The sequence below is a fragment of the Garra rufa genome, chromosome 21, assembly GCF_049309525.1.
Source record: "Garra rufa chromosome 21, GarRuf1.0, whole genome shotgun sequence".
NCBI classification, from domain to species: Eukaryota; Metazoa; Chordata; class Actinopteri; order Cypriniformes; family Cyprinidae; genus Garra; species Garra rufa.
Window position 1 is genome coordinate 12,273,674 of NC_133381.1, and position 20,634 is coordinate 12,294,307.

Genomic DNA, 20,634 nt, shown 5'->3' on the forward strand with positions numbered 1-20,634 from the left:
AAGACAACACTCAAACCGCTACACTTCCACCGATACGCTGGTGCCAGAACTGTGAACTGCCCTCAAAACATTTCCACACACTTGAGAATCAAGAACCTTTCTCACACCAACTCTACAAACCCAAACATTTCCAAACTGGGCATCAATACTGGCACACTGTCAGTAGAAAATGGACTTTGGAAATCATGTCGTCAAATCTTCTACTGCTTTTCACACAAGCGATCCTCCATTTTTCAACACAGGCATTAGATGGAGTGGTGTGAGGCCCAAGTTTATTAACTCTCACACCTCAGATTTATAGCTCAGCTGAAAACAGAAAGAGGGCATCCTGCAGCCGAAGAAAAGAGCCAAATCCACTCCCCATAAGGCTGTCGTCTGAGACAGTGACCTCAAAAAATATTTGGACTCTCAGCCACATTTAAAAATGTATGAATGACACTGCATTATACAACAAAATATCAATCCATTGTGGCTGTTCTCTGTGAAAGAAGAGTTTCTGTGTTTAAAGAAGAGATATTATTAAAAAAGGTGTTTGTGGTTGGCCAAACTGAACCAGGATTTCCAGGGCATGAATCTCGACAACATTCATGTTCTTATCATTTCTGGTCAGGCATGTAAAATATTAGGCTAATATGCTTATTAATACTGCTCCTACTTATCTTTACCACCTAATTTAGTTTGTCAAAATATATTGTGCTCTTTTCTTCTTACTAAGAGAAATTATTCAGCATCGATTCTAAGACTTTTTGAATGCCTTGGAATTCTCTCAAAACGATTCTGAGCTTAGTTTTGAACAGCAGATGGCACTGCATGATTTAGAAACAGCCGTACTCTGCTTGCTTCCTGTTGCTGACACACACTTGAACCTAAAGAATCATTCATAAAGTTTGAAGCAAATTACAAGGGTGTTCACAGTAGGCTGTTTACATTAATTTTGTGTCATCAAAACATTCTTAGACAAAGTGCAATTACATGATTCTGAGGGCTCTTCTTCATGAGCATTTGAGTATGCGCATAAAAACTAGATTAGACAGCCGTAGTTGTATATGTACTTGGCCATATTGGAGATACACCAGTGTAAACAACAGCATGGATTACACAGATAATGTACTAATGAATACATTGTTCTGCAGTAATTCCGTTGCAATGCTCTCTAAACTATGGAAAAAACGTGTGGAAGCTGCTAAATTATATAGTGAAGGACTTAGTAAGCAGGAAAGGATGCAATATTTTGACAAACTAAAGTTAATAGGTGGTAAAGATATGTATGAGCAGTATTAATTAATAAATTAGCTTAATATTTCACCTTTCCTGACCGGAAATGATAAGAAGAAATAAGAATGTTATCAAGATTCGTGCCCTGGAAATCCTGGTTCACTTTGGCCAACCACAAACTTATGTCAAGCCTTTTGTTCCTCGGACAGTTTTTTGCACTCTTCTCCTTGATTTGTTATAACTTTTGATAGTCTATAGTAGTCCAAATGTTTTTCCGGTCTGATTAATACAGCCCAAAACATGACAATTGTACGGTGGCCTCTGTCGGCCACCGTACAATTGACCATTTTCAGCAGCAATAATCAGCAAAATTAGTTCCGTTTGGTTCAGTGGCATTGTTTACATTCAGTGCCACCAATATGGCCGACTGATGCTGATAGCTCACAAAGAGCTTATAACATGTATTAATGAGTCAAAACAGGAATTCCTGTTTCACACACAAATGAAGATCTACTGTAAGGACAGCAACATTAAACACTTAATAAGAGACAAAAAAAAAAAGTGAAAAACCCATAATAGGACACCATTATTAACCATCATAAACAAAAAACACCAGAAATGTTGGTTTTCCTCTAACAGCTTGTACAAATAAAGTCCAAAACAACCTCATTTATCTACAACAAACAGCTGTACTATGCAATTTACATGTTGTCACCCTGAAACGTCTGCATTAGATATCACCTGCTAATAACCTTGTTCCACCCCTTTTCCACCAAATATCTCCAAATTCCTCATAACACATTGTGAAGGTTACCAGGTTGTCGGAATGGCAGACAGGCTAATAGAGAATTTGCACCATTACAAATTGAGCTTTACGGATGTTGGGCTCATTACAGCCCGGTGGAAGACAGACATTCAGGCCGTTAAATGCCTTTAGGTGGAATGTCACCATTTTCCGCAAGTCCTCATTACCAGTCATGCGAATCTGTTCCCATCACAAATTTCCCATGCAGCGATCGCGCCAGCCATCTATGTGGTGCTTTCTCAAGCACCGTTGTATGATCTATTTCCACATTAGATCTGTCAGTAGTTTGATTTATATAGACAGGTGCCATATTAATACAAATTATTATTAATAATTTACATCCAATTTGTATGTGCATTTCTATGTAATTTGTCCCAGAAGCCACTCTGTTTATCCCAATTTTGTTTATGGCTCCATAAAGCTGCATGAACTTCCTGTGCTGTCCCTCCTCAATTTACCACAGGTATCTCCTCTTTTTTTCAAAGGCTTAGAGGTTATCAAATGCTCATACGTCATGCTAGTTTGTTGGTAAAAGCTCTTGAGGGAGAAGCGATGATGCCAGGGGCTCTCAGTAGATGATGTCTCTGGTGGTCTCAGGGGACAGGTAATCAGCCTGAAAGCGATTAGAGGCCTCCAGTGAACAGGGCAGTAGGTGAGAGCAATCATCTGCTAGGTTACAAGCTGCCTGTGAAGTTGTAGAGACCAGCACTGAATCACTTTTACCTGACAGGTATGAGGTTTGGGTAGAGATATTAATGCTGTAAATAAGACCATTAAACTGCGAGGCAGAACTTTTAGAACTTCATATCGCTGAAATGAGGAGTATAAAACTTTCTAGTTCGTAAATGTAATGAAGGGTCTGTATTCCACACTTTCTGTACATCTTTTCCCCAAAGTCCACTTATAATGTTAGTTGAGGTTTCTTTGAACCAAAAAAACCAACTGTGATTTAGTTTTGCACTATTTTACACCTTCTGTTTGACACTGAAACAAGCTGATACCTTTCAGTTGCTTGCTTCTGTACCTTTGAGGCTTTTATATTTACAGTATGACTTCTGCTATGATTGGCTAACCTCTGAGCACAGAGGCTCATCAAGGTAAGTTGCTGAATCCTGCTTTGACATTGATATATGAAGGTGAACAGCATGCTTTAAGGAATATATGCAGCACAAAAAGCTGTCTGTTCCTCATTTTGAGATACAATGGAAATAATTGTAACCAATTCATAAACATTCATAAAAAACACAATACTATAAACAATATGCATGCTAAAAAATATCACTTACTGGCCTTTTCAAGTTATATCCATTTTGTAATTTTGTTGCAATGGCAATGGCATAAACCCTAAAATGGACTAAAATTTTTGATTTTGCTAATATTTTTTCTGAAGAAAGATAAACATGCATAGTGATGAAAGTATTAAATGTCATGCATGTATATTTCCGGACTAATCCACTATTTTGTACACTGTAAAAAAAAACACAATTGGTTGAGTAAACTTAAAATAATTTGTTACCCTGCTGCCTTAACATTTTAAGTTCAGTCAGCTCAAATAAGTTTATTCAACTTGAAATGTTAAGTTGTTCTAAGGGACAACTTAGATATTTTAGTTGAGTCAACAAAAAATTGGTTTGTTACAAATAAAAGCTGGGTAAGTTACCTGGCTACCTTAAAATTTTGTCACTTAGTACAACTTAACATTTTAAGTTGACTAAACCTTTTTGAGTTGACTGAATTTAAAAGCTGAAGGCAGCCAGGTAACAAATTATGTTAAGCTGACTCAACAAATAGTTTTTTACAGTGTAGAGGGGGGTCAAAATGGCAATTTTCACCTGAGACTCAGAGCCAAATTACAGGGGGTTAAAAAAAGACTTCAGAAAGATGGCAGCATCATAATGTTATTTTTACACAGAAATAGGTAGGTCTGTTAGTAATATCTGTCGACTTTAGTTATCTTTGTTGCCTTATGTGCCAAAAATGGGGAAACAGCACTTTACCATTTTTTTCTCCAAAGTCGGTAATATTGAACATCTAGATATGGAGCCTCGTTGAGATCCCCATATCTTTGGGACTGAATGATGTAGGACCTTGAAAATGAAGATTCTGAAAGTAAAGTTTATTAAAAACAATAATCTAAAATCATATTGCAATATCTTTAATACTTCCTGAGCTATAGGGATGTAAACTTTGGAAAAAAAAAAGAGTATTTATGGCACTCAGATAGGTAAGTTCAATGCAATTGTTTTGACAGAAGGAAACAAGATACATATCTAGTTTAAAATGTATTTATTTCTCAGACATTACTCTTTAAAAAGAAAAGTAGTCTTGTGTTTTTGCAAAGTAACCCACATTTGGTTTTTGACCACTGAATGCATGATTTACTCCTGAAGCTATATTGAAATTCCAATATCTCTGGAACCAAACCATATAGGGCCTTGAAAAAAATGCCAAGAGGGAAGTTTGTTAAGACTCAATATCTAAAAGGGAATTAAGATATCTTTAAAACTTATTGAGTTACAGACATACAAACTTTGAAAAAAAAAAATAGAAAAGTGTTCTTTCCCCATTTTTGAATGATCACCTTTGGCACAAAATGCAAAAAAGATTGCTAAAGTCAACAGATTTCACTACCAGACCTGCCAATATCTGTGTAAAAATAACATCATGATGCTGCCATCTTTCTGAAGTAATTTTTAACCCACCGTATCTTGGCTCTGAATCTCAGGTGAAAATTGGCAGTTTGACCCACCTCTACAAAATAGTGGATTACTCAGTAAAATATTCATCCATGACATTTAATATTTTGGCTTTCATCATTGGCTTTCATCAATATTCTTCAGAAAAAAATATTAGCAAAATCTAAAATTTGAGCCTCCAGAAATAGGCCCAGTTTACTTCCATTGTAAGTGCCTCACAGCAACCCTTTTTTTTTTTTTAAGATGTGTCTTTTTAAAGATACGTGTCAGTTACGTTGCTGTCTATGCAGGATCAGAAAGCTTTCTGATTATATTACAAATATTTTAATTTGTCTTCCAAAGATGAACAAAGGCCTTATGGGTTTGGAATCACATGACGGTGAGTAATTAATGACACAATTTTCATTTTTGAGTGAACTATTGCTTTAATCTCCCTTGAAATACTGTTATTCAATTCTAATTATATGCGCTTCAGTGCACCCCATCTGACTCGGATGAACTCCTACTGGGAGTCTATTCTCTAGTAATAGTATGAGAGCTATAACTGCATGTTCTGACACATGATTCAGTACATGAGACAGACTTTGAACCCCAAAGCAAAGAGAACAACCTGTTAATAACATGTTGGCCCATAATTTTCCCGCATTTCCAAACAATGCAAATGACAAAATGACCTACAAAAAAAATTATGAAACTGAATCTATTTGAGCGATATGAACTGAGAACCTCCAGTAGGCATTTAACCGAAAGCACCTCCCTCTTATCGACCCCAGGTCTCCATCCAACATGTTCTTAATGATGCCTCCTCTTCCCATTAATTAAATTTTTACTGTGTGGACTTTGTCTGCTCTGTCCCAGTAATTGTGCTCGGGGTCGGAGTTAATCTCCAGAAAATTACCTGCCAGGGACGGACAAGTTGGGAAAAGTCATTATTTCATCTCGTATTATCATTATCCCCATAACTGGCATGGCCCTGGTCGTCGACGGGCTTCCTCTCCGCGTGTGGCGGCACATCGCCATTATGGGCAGCATTTTCTTTAATCATGAGTGCACATTACCAGCACTGGGATTAGAATATGATTTATGGCTGCCACCAGGAGAAAGATTAGAAAATAGACTGGCAAAAGTTACCTTTTATAATGAGGTAGAGCTGATTCGCAAAACCTAAATTGTGAGCTAGAGGTCTAGAAATGCTTGTGTGAACTCCATCCCCCCCAAATAGATCATCAGGCGTGGGTTTTTTTGTTTGTTTTTTTTAGCACTGACAAGTGAGTAAACAAAAAATAGCTGTAGTACAAACACAAATGATGCAATGAACTCCACATGAAATCTTCAAGAGCTTCAAGTCTTAGGGTGACACACTTTCAGTATCTGTTAGAGTCTAAATGTACAATTTATGATTATTGTGATAAAAATGCAGCTTGGGCTGTCAGTTGATTAAATATGGTGATCTATTTGATGATCTGCCAATACATTAGTTGAATTCAACGGTTAAACCACATACTGTCTGTATATTGAGGTTTTATGAAGAACTTCAAAAGCAATACATTATTGCTCCAAAGTCAGGGACATTTCTAATTACAGCTGGTTTTATTATTAATTATTAAATGTCACCACACTAAACTGGCAGGCATAAATGCAACAAATTAATTAGGATAAAGTACATGAGATAAATCTTATGTACGTTATACTGTCAAGAGGATTTGTCAAGATCATTACTAAATGATCACACTGCATTTAATAAATTATCCAGAGACTTCCAAAGCCTACATTAAAAATATTTAAATAAAGGTTTCTGACTTTTCTGACTAAGAAATGGGCCCAAATGTTCTCCTAGTTTAAACTAAATAGTTTTCAAGATTTTTTAAAATGTGAATTAATTAAAACTGTTTCACACTTAAATGAGTAGTATTTTGACAATACTGCAATAGCAGTATAAATTCCACATAAGGAAAAAAAAGAAAGTATTTGATTTTATAAAAATTTCCCCGTTCAAAAGTTTATTGATTTTTAATACTGCAATACCTGAATGATCCACAGCTTTTTTTGATAGTTGTTAATGAGTCCCTTGTGTCTGCTGTCTGCTGTTCTTCAGAAAAATTCTTCAGGTCTCACAAATTTTTTGGTTTTTCAGCATTTTTGTGTATTTGAACCCTTTCCAACAATGAGATCCGTCTTTTCACACTAAGGACAACTGAGGGACTCGTATGCAACTATTACAAAAGGTTCAAATGCTCACTGTTGCTCCAGAAGGAAAAACTATGCATTAAGAGTCGGGGATGGAAACTTGAGCAGAATGAAGGTGTGTACATTTTTCTTATTTTGCCTAAATAACATTTTTTTTTTCTTCATTTAGTACTGCCTTTCAGAAGCTACTTAAATGTTTTCCAGAATTCTTCAAATTCCTTCTTGAGCATCAGAAACCGGTTGAACCTTCTGCAATAGTTGCATACGAGTCCCTCATTTGTCCTCAGTGTGAAAAGATGGATGTCAAAATCAAACAGTCATTGTTGGAAAGGGTTCAAATACACAAAAATGCTAAAAAAAATAATATATATTTTTTTCTCTTGTAGACTATATGCAAATATATTTTATGTGAAATATCTTATTCAGGTCAGTACAAAAAAAAAATAACATGCATTTTGTATGATCCCTCTTATATTGATAAAATAATTAACATTTTGCATATTCAAGAACACTGAAGAACACTTATAGAGTCTTGCAATACAGCATAAATATAGTCCCCATCTTTTGTACCATATCTTTATTCAGCAGAGGTGAACAGAGTCCCTGTGGAAGTACTGAGACCATGAATCTCTGTGAAAATTCAGTTTTACAGACAGGATAGAGGCTAGACAGACAATAAGAGCCCTCAGAAGACTGTCCTCATCCTCCAGCAAGCTCAGAAGGAGCCTCAGTTCCCTACAGTAAGAGCTTATGGATTGTTCAGGCTGGATGAATATTTCACTAGAACAATACTTCAGCCTAATGTCTGAGTGCAAACGTTAGGTTTGTTAAGAACTCAGAGCTGGTTTTCTTGTTGCGGTCATTGTCAAGTGCACGCAATGAAAGCTGAGGGCCCTTCAGAGAGTATTTTGCAAGCTGGACCCCCAGGCCCTTCTAAGACGACTATTATTAGTCATCTATTGCTAGCTTGACACAAATAAGGTAATTTACATAAGTCTTAAAGGTACAGCAGTGAAAAAGAGTGGAAAATAAAAACAAACTTTTTTTTATTTATATAATTTACTATCATATCATAAGTGGATTGCAAGAGAAAAATAAAATAAATAAAACAAAATAAAATGAAATCTGCTTTTAGACTTCCAACCAATTTTAAAATTGAATTTGCGCACAAAATATCTGGATCCTAGTTGTGACTGTAATGTACAATCTGTGCAAATACAAAACCTCCTTGGTGACTGACTCCATTTTGAATTTCATGAGCTGCTGGTGTTGAACAGGGAAAATGAGAGCCTCGGTGATAAAAGTGGATTTACATGGACACGCCAATCCTTACACAGTTACAGCTTGTACAATTTCTCCCCGACAACCGCGAGCCTTGGGAACCCACAGCTTACGGAAGCTCATACTTGCTCAGTCTGAGATTAACTGTCTTTCATATTGTGTGAAGGCTTTACATTGCCTGACATGCTCATTTGTGCCACAACTACACCAGAAAGAAATCTAAAGGGTTTTTCCATACTAAAACATAACTGCATGCATTTTAACTGAAATAATGAACTCAATAAATAAACAAAAGTTAAAAAACTAACAGCAATAAAATAATTAACAATAATTTTAATCAACATTTTAGGCTCATCACATGGCACTAAAATTGCAACTAAAGTTAAGAACGCAATAAAATATCAATTGCTAAACATTTTTTGTTCAATTTCACATTGTAAATTTACTTTACCTTTGCATTTTTTTCTCCATTGCATTTGAATTTGGGTTTGTTTTAAGTCAATATTATAATATTTTTTTTATTGAGAGCTTATATGGTTTGAAAAATGGCATAATGTTTTGTAAAGTTGGTGTACTTTCTTAATATTTCTACTATTATAACAATAAAGAATTGATATTATAGGGCTGTCAAACATTTACTCATGATAAATCACATTAAAAAAAGGTTGTGTGTCCACATAATGTGTCTGTGTGTGTTACTTATATTTATAAATAACAATTTCCTTAAACATTTACATTCATTTGTGTGCATTTATATACATAATAAATATACACAGTACACACATATTAAGTAAAAGTTTCATTTTGGAGGTTAATCTAGAGCTGCAAAACAATTAGTCACGATTAATCTACTCAAAATAAAAGTTTGTTTGCATACTAAATGTGTGTGTACTGTGTATATTTATTATGTATATATAAATACGCACATATATATGTTAGATTTATATGTAAAATATTTATAAATAATCTGAATTATATACAAGTGTTTACATACAAATACATACAATATACATTTTTTTTAAAAATATGTACGTGTGTGTGTGTGTGTGTGTGTGTGTGTGTGTGTGTGTGTGTGTGTGTGTGTGTGTGTGTGTGTGTGTGTGTGTGTGTGTGTGTGTGTGTGTGTACATAATAAATATACACAGTACACACAAAAACAAACTTAATTTGGATGCGATTAATTGCGATTAATCTAGAGCTGCAAAATGATTGGTCACGATTAATCAATTCAAAATAAATGTTTACATTTGCATACTGTGTGTGTACTGTGTATATTTATTATGTATATATAAATACACACGCATACATGTATATATTAACAAAAAATATGTTCGATTTATGTAAAATATTTATATTTATATATAATATAAATGATACACAAGCGTTTACATACAAATACATACATTATACAAATATTTGTGAAAATATATACATATGTGAGTGTATTTTATATAGATAATAAATATACACAGTACACACACACATACAGTATGCAAACATAAACTTTTATTTTAAATTGATTAATCGCAACTAATCGTTTTGCAGTTCTAGATTAATAGTTTGAGAGCCCTATTATATTACATAATATTAGGATTTTTTTTTTATTATAATTATTCCAAATGAAGGGTTTCAGCTTTGACTTAAAATACAAATTAGTAAATCCTAACTAGCATAAATAAAAATAAAACACAAAATATGCACATTAAATAAAAACTAAATTCAAATGACCAAAACTAATACTGCAGAGTCCTGACATGAAAGACTAAAAACACAAAAGTAAGTTTGATTTGAAAGTAATCTAAATAGTTACATATAAAATAAATAAAAATGCAAAACAATAATAACCTGAAGTGCATTTATAAATAAAGGAAAGAGGAAAGGTAAGATGTGGATATATGTTCAAACGCATTAAATCTCAGTGGTAAACTATTCTAATCATACAAGCAGGAAGCTGTCCATTTCTGCAGGTGCCCACATGAATCAATCAATAAAACGGTGGTATTTAAATAATTATCATGTCCTTGAGAATCTCAGCATCGACATTGAGAGCACTAATATCGATTATGCAGAACGTTATATTGAGAGACAGGGTTGCGAAGCATGTTCAAGGCCATGTACGAGCCGGTCCTCTGGGGAGGTACATGATCCGGACGTGGGAGAATTGAACCCGGAAAAATCCTTTAGCTCTCTCCTGCTCAGCATTTCTAATGAATGTAACTTGAGGATTCTCAAGAGCTTCTCAGGCTGGGGGAATTATCTCTATCACTGCTGACATAGAAGAAAACTGCACTGGCTTTTAATGGTGACTCGAGCATTATCTACAATTATAAAATGTCAGTCATATCCAGAGTCTGTACTCCTGGTCAGTACAAGCTTACATAAGCAGCCTTTAAATACATTTGCCGTTAAATCAGGAACAACACGTTTAAGCTGAAGCGAAGTGAAGCTGAACTTCATGAACTTCAAACATGTTTTTTCGCTTCCCTCAGAGTCTCTGAGCTTTAAACTCTAAATTGTAGCTTGTTATGCCGTATTCAAATGTCAGAAACAGGATCTTGCACCCCAGGGTATCGCATCTAATGGGTCTCTTTCCTGTCTGAGAAAGTTTACTGAACCAAACTTTAACTCGAATCACCTGATGTATTTGTCCGTGTAGCCTTCCCTGCCTGTCATTTCAGTTTCTTCCCATGGAAAATAAGAAACTGGTCTGTACAGGAAACACTGGCCTTGCAGATGTGTCCTAAAGCTGTAGCCATCACTCTCAATTAAGATTTGCAGCTTCCTGGTAGATGGTAGCAGTGCTAGTGCATGTGGGCAGGATGTGGGTTGAGAGCAGATAAATCAAAATAGAAACGAAATCGTGATATGGCTGTGTGCGATTATTATACTGTAAAAGGCTGAGATTAAATACTGTATATACTGTAGCAAATGCTGCAAACTTTACAGTAAAGACAAGACACACATCTTAATAGTACAAAATGTAATAGAAGAGGCCATCTATTAGAAAACATGACTACAAAAAAACAGAATCAAGTCATAAAAGTGGAATTTACAGTATAACACGAAATGTTACGAAAAAGAACAAAGGAAGTACAAATTAAAAGTAGGGCTGTACACTTAATAAAAATGCAAAATGGATGCAAATAGTCTGTCTGCCACTATATGACGACACACCACATGAACTTCATCTCCAAAGCAATTTATTAATAAAAAAAAAAAAAATTAAACTTAAAACCAATTATGGAATACCATAGAATTCTTCAATGTTTTAATTTGAACAGTAAACCTCTGTTATGCATTATGTTGGCCAAAAAATAAAAGGTACTAAGCTTCGGTTTAATTAAATTTTAAGACATTTATTAAACTGTAAATAGTTAAAATAATACAAATTTAAATAGAAAACACAAATTCAGGGGAAAAAATAAAACTGATTTCACAGGGCCCTAAAAATGTTATTGTTTAAATATTAAATTAATGAGATATAAAATTGTGAGTGTTCTAACTTTCATTTATTAGGCATGTTTTTTTGCGTATTAAAAAAAAAAGTAACTAAACTGTTTAAACAGAATCTAGAGAAAAAAAAAATTTGAAAAGAAAACACATTTTGGGAAAAAACATTAAGCAGATTTTACATGGCCCTTAAAAGATGTTTGATCGTTTTAATATTAAATGAATGAAATACAGAATTGTGACTATTCTATTTTTTATTTATTAGGCATGTTTTTGCATATTAAAATTTAATTCAACTATTTAACAGAATCTAGAAAAATTAAAATAGAAAACAAATTATGGCGACAATTTTTTTAAATTTGATTGTTTAAATATTAAATTAATGAGATATAAAATTGTGAGTATTCTAACTTTCATTTATTGGACATGTTTTTTGCGTTTTAAAATTTAACTACACTATTTAAACAGAATCTAGAACAAATGAAATAGAAAACACAAATTTTGGGGGGAAAACTTAAACTGATTTCACAGGGCCCTATAAAATGTATAGTTTAAATATTAAATTAATTAAATATAAAATTGTGAGTATTCTAACTTTCATTTATTGGGCATGTTTTTACGTATTAAAATTTAACTGGACTTTTTAAACAGAATCTAGAAAAATTTAAATAGAAAACCAATTTTGGGGGAAAAAAAATCAAAACACATTTCAAATTTGATAGTTTAAATATTAAATTAATGAAATATAAAATTGTGAGTATTCAGACATGTTTTTTTGCGCATTAAAATTTAACTAAACTATTTAAACAGAATCTAGAAAAATTAAAAAAAAAAAAAAATTGTGAAAAAAATAAATAAAGATTTCACAGGGCCCTAAAAATTTGATTGTTTAAATATTAAATGAATGAAACATAAAATTGTGAGTATTTTAACTTTTATTTATTAGACATGTTTTTTTGCTTATTCAAATTAACTAAACTTTTTAAACAGAATCTAGAGACATCAAATTTTGGGGAAAAAATAAAATGGATTTCAATGTTGATTGTTTAGATATTAAATTAATGAGAAATACTATTGTGAGTATTCTAAACATTTATTATAATATGTTTTTGCATATTAAAATTAATAATGCTGCCTACAAATCCACTTTCAACTTCAATTTCAATGTTAATATAACAAGAACTGGGTTCTTTTTCAATTTGTTCATTTTTTAAATTGGCTGAGAGAAGTCTAAAATTGGTTCATGCAGAGAGTATAAGTGTGCACACCCCTAAAGAGACTAACTGTTTCCATCTGCAGTAAAGCTTGGGCAAAACATGGCTTAATTTTGAAGAAAAAAAGCAATCACTTTTTATGCCTTTTGTCTTTTTAAGCTTGTTATCTTCACAGCAGTACAATACGAAATGTTCCAATCACAACTGCAAGACATCTCAAAATAATGCAGTTAGATGGAAATGTGAGAAGGCTGGTGGAAACAGTCGTCGGCTTTGAACTGCTTTTGACCTCCTTCAGTACAGGTCCACTGCACACGTCACCATCTCCACTCAACATAAACCAATATAAACCACCAACTCTCTCACTAAAAGCCTTTACAAACTCATCCGATCAATTGTTACACCGTGCAGAAAACCGTTTGAGAATCGCCTCGTTCTGCTTTTGCAGCCAAAGACTTTTCAAGGAGCTTCAACGCTTAGCCACTTCAGTGGGCAGAGTAGAGGAGGACAGGTGATGATACTGCAGACATCACATCTCGACAAGACATATCCAGAGCAGCTATTACACACTTGAGAAATGGGCTGTCAGAAGGTTTTTATTAAACCTCAGCATTTTTCCTGTGAAATACGTTTACACATACATCAGAACAATTCCACGGCCTATATATGTGTACGTATAGTCGTTGGTTTACTACAGCTATGCGGAAGCAAGTGGGATGTGTTTTATCTCCTGAGGAGATTCTTGTGAGTTCAACAAGGCATGAATTCAACAAGGTGCTGGAAACATTCCTCTGAGAATTTCATGGAGTTATTGTCAATTTTTCGGCCACACATGCCTGCTTCCACTCCACTTCATCTCAATGTTTCGCTGTTGGAAAGAGACTGAGGGAGTGTGTAGCCCTTTGAGTCGAAACTATAGATGCATTTCAAAGAAACAGCCTGAGATGATCCTTTATACAGAGACATTTTTCACATTTTCCTTAACTCATAAACTACAACTTTAAGTATAAGAATTATATACATGATAATTTTTCAAGACATACAAACCATAGCCCTTCTTTAGAATCAGAAAGATCACTGAGAATGGGGGTTATTATATTTAACTAAAACCCAAAACAAAATACATGAAATAAACTTTAACTTAAATACAGTTAAGGTCAAAAGTTTACATACATACACCTAGCAGAATCTGCAAAATGTTAATTATTTTACCAAAATAACAGGGATCATACAAAATGCATGTTATTTTCTTATTTAGTACTGACCTGTATAAGATATTTCACAGAAAAGACATTTACATATAGCCAACAAGAGAAAATAATAGTTGAATTTATAAAAAAAAATTACCCCTTTCAAAAGTTTATACACGCTTGATTCTTAATACTGTGTTCTTACCTGATTTTTTTAATCTTTTTCTTTTGTGATAGTTGTTCATGAGTCCCTTGTTTGTCCTGAACAGTTAAACTGTTTTCCAGAAAAAAATCCTTCAGGTCCCCCATCTTTGTTTTTTCAGCATTTTTGTGTATTTGAACCCTTACCAACAATGACTGTGTGATTTTGAGATCCATCTTTTCACACTGAGGACAACTGAGGGACTCATATGCAACTATTAGAGAAGGTTTAGACACTCACAGATGCTCCAGAAGGAAACACGATGCCTTAAGAGCCAGGTGTGAAAACTTTTGAACAGAATGAAGATGTGTAGCTACATTTTTCTCATTTTCCATTTAGTATTGCCCTTCAGAAGCTACAGAAGATATTTATATGTTTCACAGAAGACAAAATAAGTCAAATTTACCCTGATCTTCAAATTTTTCTAAGTTCCAAAAGTTTTCACCCCCGGCTCTTAATGCATCATGTTTCCTTCTGGAGCATCAGTGAGTGTTTGAACCTTCTGTAATAGTTGCACTAAATCCCTTAGTTGTCCTCAGTGTGAAAAGACAGATCTTATCATATAGTCATTGTCGGAAAGGGTTCAAATACACAAAAATGCTGAAAAAACAAAGACTTTGCGGGACCTAAAGGCTTTTTCTGAAAAACAGCGGGCAGTTTAACTGTTCAGGACAAACAAGGGACTCATGAACAACTATCACTAAAAAAAAAAGCTGGGAAACATTTAGGTAACAACACAGTATTAAGAATCAAGTGTATATATAAACTTTTGAATATTTTTTAATAAAAATTTGAATATAAATTCAACTATTATTTTCTCTTGTGGACTCTATGTAAACATCTTTTATCACATGTATTTTGTATGATCCCTCTTATTCTGGTAAAATAGTTAACATTTTGCAGATTCTGCAAGGTGTATGTAAACTTTTGACCTCAACCGTAACTGACATAAAAATAATAATAAAAATAATGCAGCTAATTCAAACTATTAATAAAACCAATACTGTTATCTCAGTGATACCAAAATAACACTGCTGCTGCTTCACAGTAAGTGAAAAAAGTGTTACAGTAGCCCTCGGTCTCCCATACATGCCATATTAGACCATGACATATGTTCATTTCATAACAACCATCCAGAACAATCCACAATGGTATTTTCTACTTAGCCCTTCTCCTACAAGGTTACTTGATAGTTAGCACACATTTATTGCCTATCGGTGTCAACTCACAGAACACTAATTTAAAGGACAGCCAACATGGAGCTGGCTAGCGTTCAGTGTCTCGCTAAAGGGCATAACTGTGATTGGAGAAATGGGTCCTCAGTTACTCTGCAGTCTCTGGGTCATTCCTACTTAAGATCAAACCTACAGCCACTGACTTGAATTCAAAATAGTTGGACATGGACAGGGCCTACAGCTGGTAACCTCTCAATTTTATGGACAAAATGGTAGTCCCATAAGAAATAGCAATGCAGGATTCAGACCTGATCTTTTCTTGTAAAATCATTATTTTTTACCAAGCAAAGCTTCAATAAATCTGTACCATTAATGTATTATCATAACTCCTACACACACAAAACACAATTCAGAAGTTTTTCAGAAGTCCAGATTTACAAATTAGCCATCAATTTTGACAATACAATATTTCTCAACAGAAACCCAACAATAGAAACAAAAGACCTTACCATAACTGTCCTGTTGAAACTCTTTGGGTGCTGTAAACTGATGCATTCCATAAAATGGTAAATCCATTTCAGATGATTTCCTCTTCTTCTTCTTTCTTTTTTTTTTTTTCAATGGTGGGTGGCAGCTAACATTTAAGAAGCATTTCCGCCACCTACTGCACTGGAATGTTGCCTAGAGATTTGCATTTTCATTACTTTTCCAACTGTAATAAATAAATTAGATTTTTTTAGTATTAAATACGTTCTTGCATTCTTTCTTCAGTTCTTCCTTTAACCTTATTCTTTGTGTTTCATGCTTAATGCAGAGGCAGATTACATATTCTACTGACTCTTCCATTCCATTCCACAATCACACAAACCTGAAGGATGTTTTCTCAATAAATACAATGTTTTATTTAACCAGTATGTTTTGGTTTATTTACCAAGATAAATGGCCATTCATGCTATTTGTTGTCTTTGGGGTCACTTTCCAACATGTCTTATTCTCCAGAATCATTATGCCAGTAGGTGAGTTTTTTTCACAAATGACAACAAGCACATCTATTTTCCCTTCATTCCTTCCAAAATGTCATTTTAACACATTTAACAAACCATGCCAGTGGGGTTCAAATCCACAAAGACATTTGTCCATTGGATCTTAAGTCCAATGCCTTAACCATCCTGGTCAGGGAAAAGAGCTTTTACTGTAATAGACCCTCAAATTTAGACATCAAGTTGAACACCTCAGTTGTGAGACCCTTATATTTGCACAACCCACAAAGACATTTGTCCATTGGATCTTAACTCCAACGCCTTAACCACTCAGCCATCCTGGTCAGGACAAGACATTAGGTCCTGTAAGCGACCCTCAAATTGGCACCTACTACTCTATAATTTTAAATGCTTAATTTGTGCTTAAATACTAAATTGAAAGACTCAGTTTTCTTACCAGGAGTGGGGCTAGAACCCACGAGGACATTTGTCCACTGGACCTTAAGTCCAACGCCTTAACCACTCACCCACCCTGGTAAGGACAGGCCTTTTAGTCCTGTAAGCAACCCTCAAATTGGTACCTAGCACTCCATGCTGTAATTTTAAATGCTTCATTTGTGCTTAAATATCAAATTGAAAGCCTCAGTTTTGTTACCAGGAGTGGGGTTTGAACCCACGAGGACATTTGTCCATTGGATCTTAAGTCCAACGCCTTAACCACTCGGCCATCCTGGTCAGGACAAGACCTTAGGTCCTGTAAGCGACCCTCAAATTTGCACCAACTACTCTATAATTTTAAATTACTTTGGTCCATTGGATCTTAAGTCCAATGCCTCAACCACTCGGCTATCCTGGTCTGGACAGGCCTTTTAGTCCTGTAAGCAACCCTCAAATTGGTACCTAGCACTCTCTGCTTTAATTTTAAATGCTTCATTTGTGCTTAAATATCAAATTGAAAGCCTCAGTTTTGTTACCAGGAGTGAGGTTTGAACCCACGAGGACATTTGTCCATTGGATCTTAAGTCCAATGCCTTAACCACTCGGCCATCCTGGTCACAAGACATCTTCGCCTGTATGCGACCCTCAAATTTGCACATACTACTCTATAATTTTAAATGCTTCATTTGTGCTTAAATATCAAATTGAAAGCCTCAGTTTTGTTACCAGGAGTGGGGTTTGAACCCTCAAGGACATTTGTCCATTGGATTTTAAGTCCAACGCCTTAAACACTCCGCCATCCTGGTCAGGACAAGACCTTAGGTCCTGTAAGCGACCCTCAAATTTGCACCTACTACTCTATAATTTTAAATGACTTTGGTCCATTGGATCTTAAGTCCAATGCCTTAACCACTCGGCTATCCTGGTCTGGACAGGCCTTTTAGTCCTGTAAGCAACCTTCAAATTGGTACCTAGCACTCTCTGCTGTAATTTTAAATGCTTCATTTGTGCTTAAATATCAAATTGAAAGCCTCAGTTTTGTTACCAGGAGTGGGGTTTGAACCCACGAGGACATTTGTCCATTGGATCTTAAGTCCAATGCCTTAACCACTCGGCCATCCTGGTCACAAGACATCTTCGCCTGTATGCGACCCTCAAATTTGCACATACTACTCTATAATTTTAAATGCTTCATTTGTGCTTAAATATCAAATTGAAAGCCTCAGTTTTGTTACCAGGAGTGGGGTTTGAACCCACGAGGACATTTGTCCATTGGATCTTAAGTCCAACGCCTTAACCACTCGGCCATCCTGGTCAGGACAAGACCTTAGGTCCTGTAAGCGACCCTCAAATTTTCACCAACTACTCTATAATTTTAAATTACTTTGGTCCATTGGATCTTAAGTCCAATGCCTCAACCACTCAGCTATCCTGGTCTGGACAGGCCTTTTAGTCCTGTAAGCAACCCTCAAATTGGTACCTAGCACTCTCTGCTGTAATTTTAAATGTTTCATTTGTGCTTAAATATCAAATTGAAAGCCTCAGTTTTGTTACCAGGAGTGGGGTTTGAACCCACGAGGACATTTGTCCATTGGATCTTAAGTCCAACGCCTTAACCACTCGGCCATCCTGGTCAGGACAAGACCTTAGGTCCTGTAAGCGACCCTCAAATTTGCACCTACTACTCTATAATTTTAAATGACTTTGGTCCATTGGATGTTAAGTCCAATGCCTTAACCACTCGGCTATCCTGGTCTGGACAGGCCTTTTAGTCCTGTAAGCAACCCTCAAATTGGTACCTAGCACTCTCTGCTGTAATTTTAAATGTTTCATTTGTGCTTAAATATCAAATTGAAAGCCTCAGTTTTGTTACCAGGAGTGGGGTTTGAACCCACGAGGACATTTGTCCATTGGATCTTAAGTCCAACGCCTTAACCACTCGGCCATCCTGGTCAGGACAAGACCTTAGGTCCTGTAAGCGACCCTCAAATTTGCACCTACTACTCTATAATTTTAAATGACTTTGGTCCATTGGATCTTAAGTCCAATGCCTTAACCACTCGGCTATCCTGGTCTGGACAGGCCTTTTAGTCCTGTAAGCAACCTTCAAATTGGTACCTAGCACTCTCTGCTGTAATTTTAAATGCTTCATTTGTGCTTAAATATCAAATTGAAAGCCTCAGTTTTGTTACCAGGAGTGGGGTTTGAACCCACGAGGACATTTGTCCATTGGATCTTAAGTCCAATGCCTTAACCACGCGGCCATCCTGGTCACAAGACATCTTCGCCTGTATGCGACCCTCAAATTTGCACATACTACTCTATAATTTTAAATGCTTCATTTGTGCTTAAATATCAAATTGAAAGCCTCAGTTTTGTTACCAGGAGTGGGGTTTGAACCCACGAGGACATTTGTCCATTGGATCTTAAGTCCAACGCCTTAACCACTCGGTCATCCTGGTCAGGACAAGACCTTAGGTCCTGTAAGCGACCCTCAAATTTTCACCAACTACTCTATAATTTTAAATTACTTTGGTCCATTGGATCTTAAGTCCAATGCCTCAACCACTCAGCTATCCTGGTCTGGACAGGCCTTTTAGTCCTGTAAGCAACCCTCAAATTGGTACCTAGCACTCTCTGCTGTAATTTTAAATGTTTCATTTGTGCTTAAATATCAAATTGAAAGCCTCAGTTTTGTTACCAGGAGTGGGGTTTGAACCCACGAGGACATTTGTCCATTGGATCTTAAGTCCAACGCCTTAACCACTCGGCCATCCTGGTCAGGACAAGACCTTAGGTCCTGTAAGCGACCCTCAAATTTGCACCTACTACTCTATAATTTTAAATGACTTTGGTCCATTGGATGTTAAGTCCAATGCCTTAACCACTCGGCTATCCTGGTCTGGACAGGCCTTTTAGTCCTGTAAGCAACCTTCAAATTGGTACCTAGCACTCTCTGCTGTAATTTTAAATGTTTCATTTGTGCTTTAATATCAAATTGAAAGCCTCAGTTTTGTTACCAGGAGTGGGGTTTGAACCCACGAGGACATTTGTCCATTGGATCTTAAGTCCAACGCCTTAACCACTCGGCCATCCTGGTCAGGACAAGACCTTAGGTCCTGTAAGCGACCCTCAAATTTGCACCTACTACTCTATAATTTTAAATGACTTTGGTCCATTGGATGTTAAGTCCAATGCCTTAACCACTCGGCTATCCTGGTCTGGACAGGCCTTTTAGTCCTGTAAGCAACCTTCAAATTGGTACCTAGCACTCTCTGCTGTAATTTTAAATGCTTCATTTGTGCTTAAATATCAAATTGAAAGCCTCAGTTTTGTTACCAGGAGTGGGGTTTGAACCCACGAGGACATTTGTCCATTGGATCTTAAGTCCAACGCCTTAACCACTCGGCCATCCTGGTCAGGACAAGACCTTAGGTCCTGTAAGCGACCCTCAAATTTGCACCAACTACTCTATAATTTTAAATTACTTTGGTTCAATGGATCTTAAGTCCAATGCCTCAACCACTCGGCTATCCTGGTCTGGACAGGCCTTTTAGTCCTGTAAGCAACCCTCAAATTGGTACCTAGCACTCTCTGCTTTAATTTTAAATGCTTCATTTGTGCTTAAATATCAAATTGAAAGCCTCAGTTTTGTTACCAGGAGTGAGGTTTGAACCCACGAGGACATTTGTCCATTGGATCTTAAGTCCAATGCCTTAACCATCTTCGCCTGTATGCGACCCTCAAATTTGCACATACTACTCTATAATTTTAAATGCTTCATTTGTGCTTAAATATCAA

At 35.7% G+C, this 20,634-nt stretch overlaps 11 non-coding genes across 11 annotated transcripts; all 11 read right to left on the reverse strand.

Annotated features, from left to right (window-relative positions):
* Positions 1 to 17,047: 17,047 nt before the first annotated feature.
* On the reverse strand, positions 17,048 to 17,130 carry trnal-uaa (transfer RNA leucine (anticodon UAA)). The gene has a single exon. It is a non-coding gene; the product is annotated as a tRNA-Leu (tRNA).
* Positions 17,131 to 17,366: 236 nt separating this feature from the next.
* On the reverse strand, positions 17,367 to 17,449 carry trnal-uaa (transfer RNA leucine (anticodon UAA)). Its single transcript has one exon. It is a non-coding gene; the product is annotated as a tRNA-Leu (tRNA).
* A 426-nt stretch (positions 17,450 to 17,875) lies between these two features.
* trnal-uaa (transfer RNA leucine (anticodon UAA)) lies at positions 17,876 to 17,958 on the reverse strand. Its single transcript has one exon. It is a non-coding gene; the product is annotated as a tRNA-Leu (tRNA).
* Positions 17,959 to 18,065: 107 nt separating this feature from the next.
* On the reverse strand, positions 18,066 to 18,148 carry trnal-uaa (transfer RNA leucine (anticodon UAA)). The gene has a single exon. It is a non-coding gene; the product is annotated as a tRNA-Leu (tRNA).
* A 236-nt stretch (positions 18,149 to 18,384) lies between these two features.
* trnal-uaa (transfer RNA leucine (anticodon UAA)) lies at positions 18,385 to 18,467 on the reverse strand. Its single transcript has one exon. It is a non-coding gene; the product is annotated as a tRNA-Leu (tRNA).
* A 236-nt stretch (positions 18,468 to 18,703) lies between these two features.
* On the reverse strand, positions 18,704 to 18,786 carry trnal-uaa (transfer RNA leucine (anticodon UAA)). Its single transcript has one exon. It is a non-coding gene; the product is annotated as a tRNA-Leu (tRNA).
* A 236-nt stretch (positions 18,787 to 19,022) lies between these two features.
* Positions 19,023 to 19,105, reverse strand: trnal-uaa (transfer RNA leucine (anticodon UAA)). The gene has a single exon. It is a non-coding gene; the product is annotated as a tRNA-Leu (tRNA).
* Positions 19,106 to 19,212: 107 nt separating this feature from the next.
* On the reverse strand, positions 19,213 to 19,295 carry trnal-uaa (transfer RNA leucine (anticodon UAA)). Its single transcript has one exon. It is a non-coding gene; the product is annotated as a tRNA-Leu (tRNA).
* A 236-nt stretch (positions 19,296 to 19,531) lies between these two features.
* Positions 19,532 to 19,614, reverse strand: trnal-uaa (transfer RNA leucine (anticodon UAA)). The gene has a single exon. It is a non-coding gene; the product is annotated as a tRNA-Leu (tRNA).
* Positions 19,615 to 19,850: 236 nt separating this feature from the next.
* Positions 19,851 to 19,933, reverse strand: trnal-uaa (transfer RNA leucine (anticodon UAA)). Its single transcript has one exon. It is a non-coding gene; the product is annotated as a tRNA-Leu (tRNA).
* A 236-nt stretch (positions 19,934 to 20,169) lies between these two features.
* trnal-uaa (transfer RNA leucine (anticodon UAA)) lies at positions 20,170 to 20,252 on the reverse strand. Its single transcript has one exon. It is a non-coding gene; the product is annotated as a tRNA-Leu (tRNA).
* Between the last annotated feature and the right edge of the window lie 382 nt (positions 20,253 to 20,634).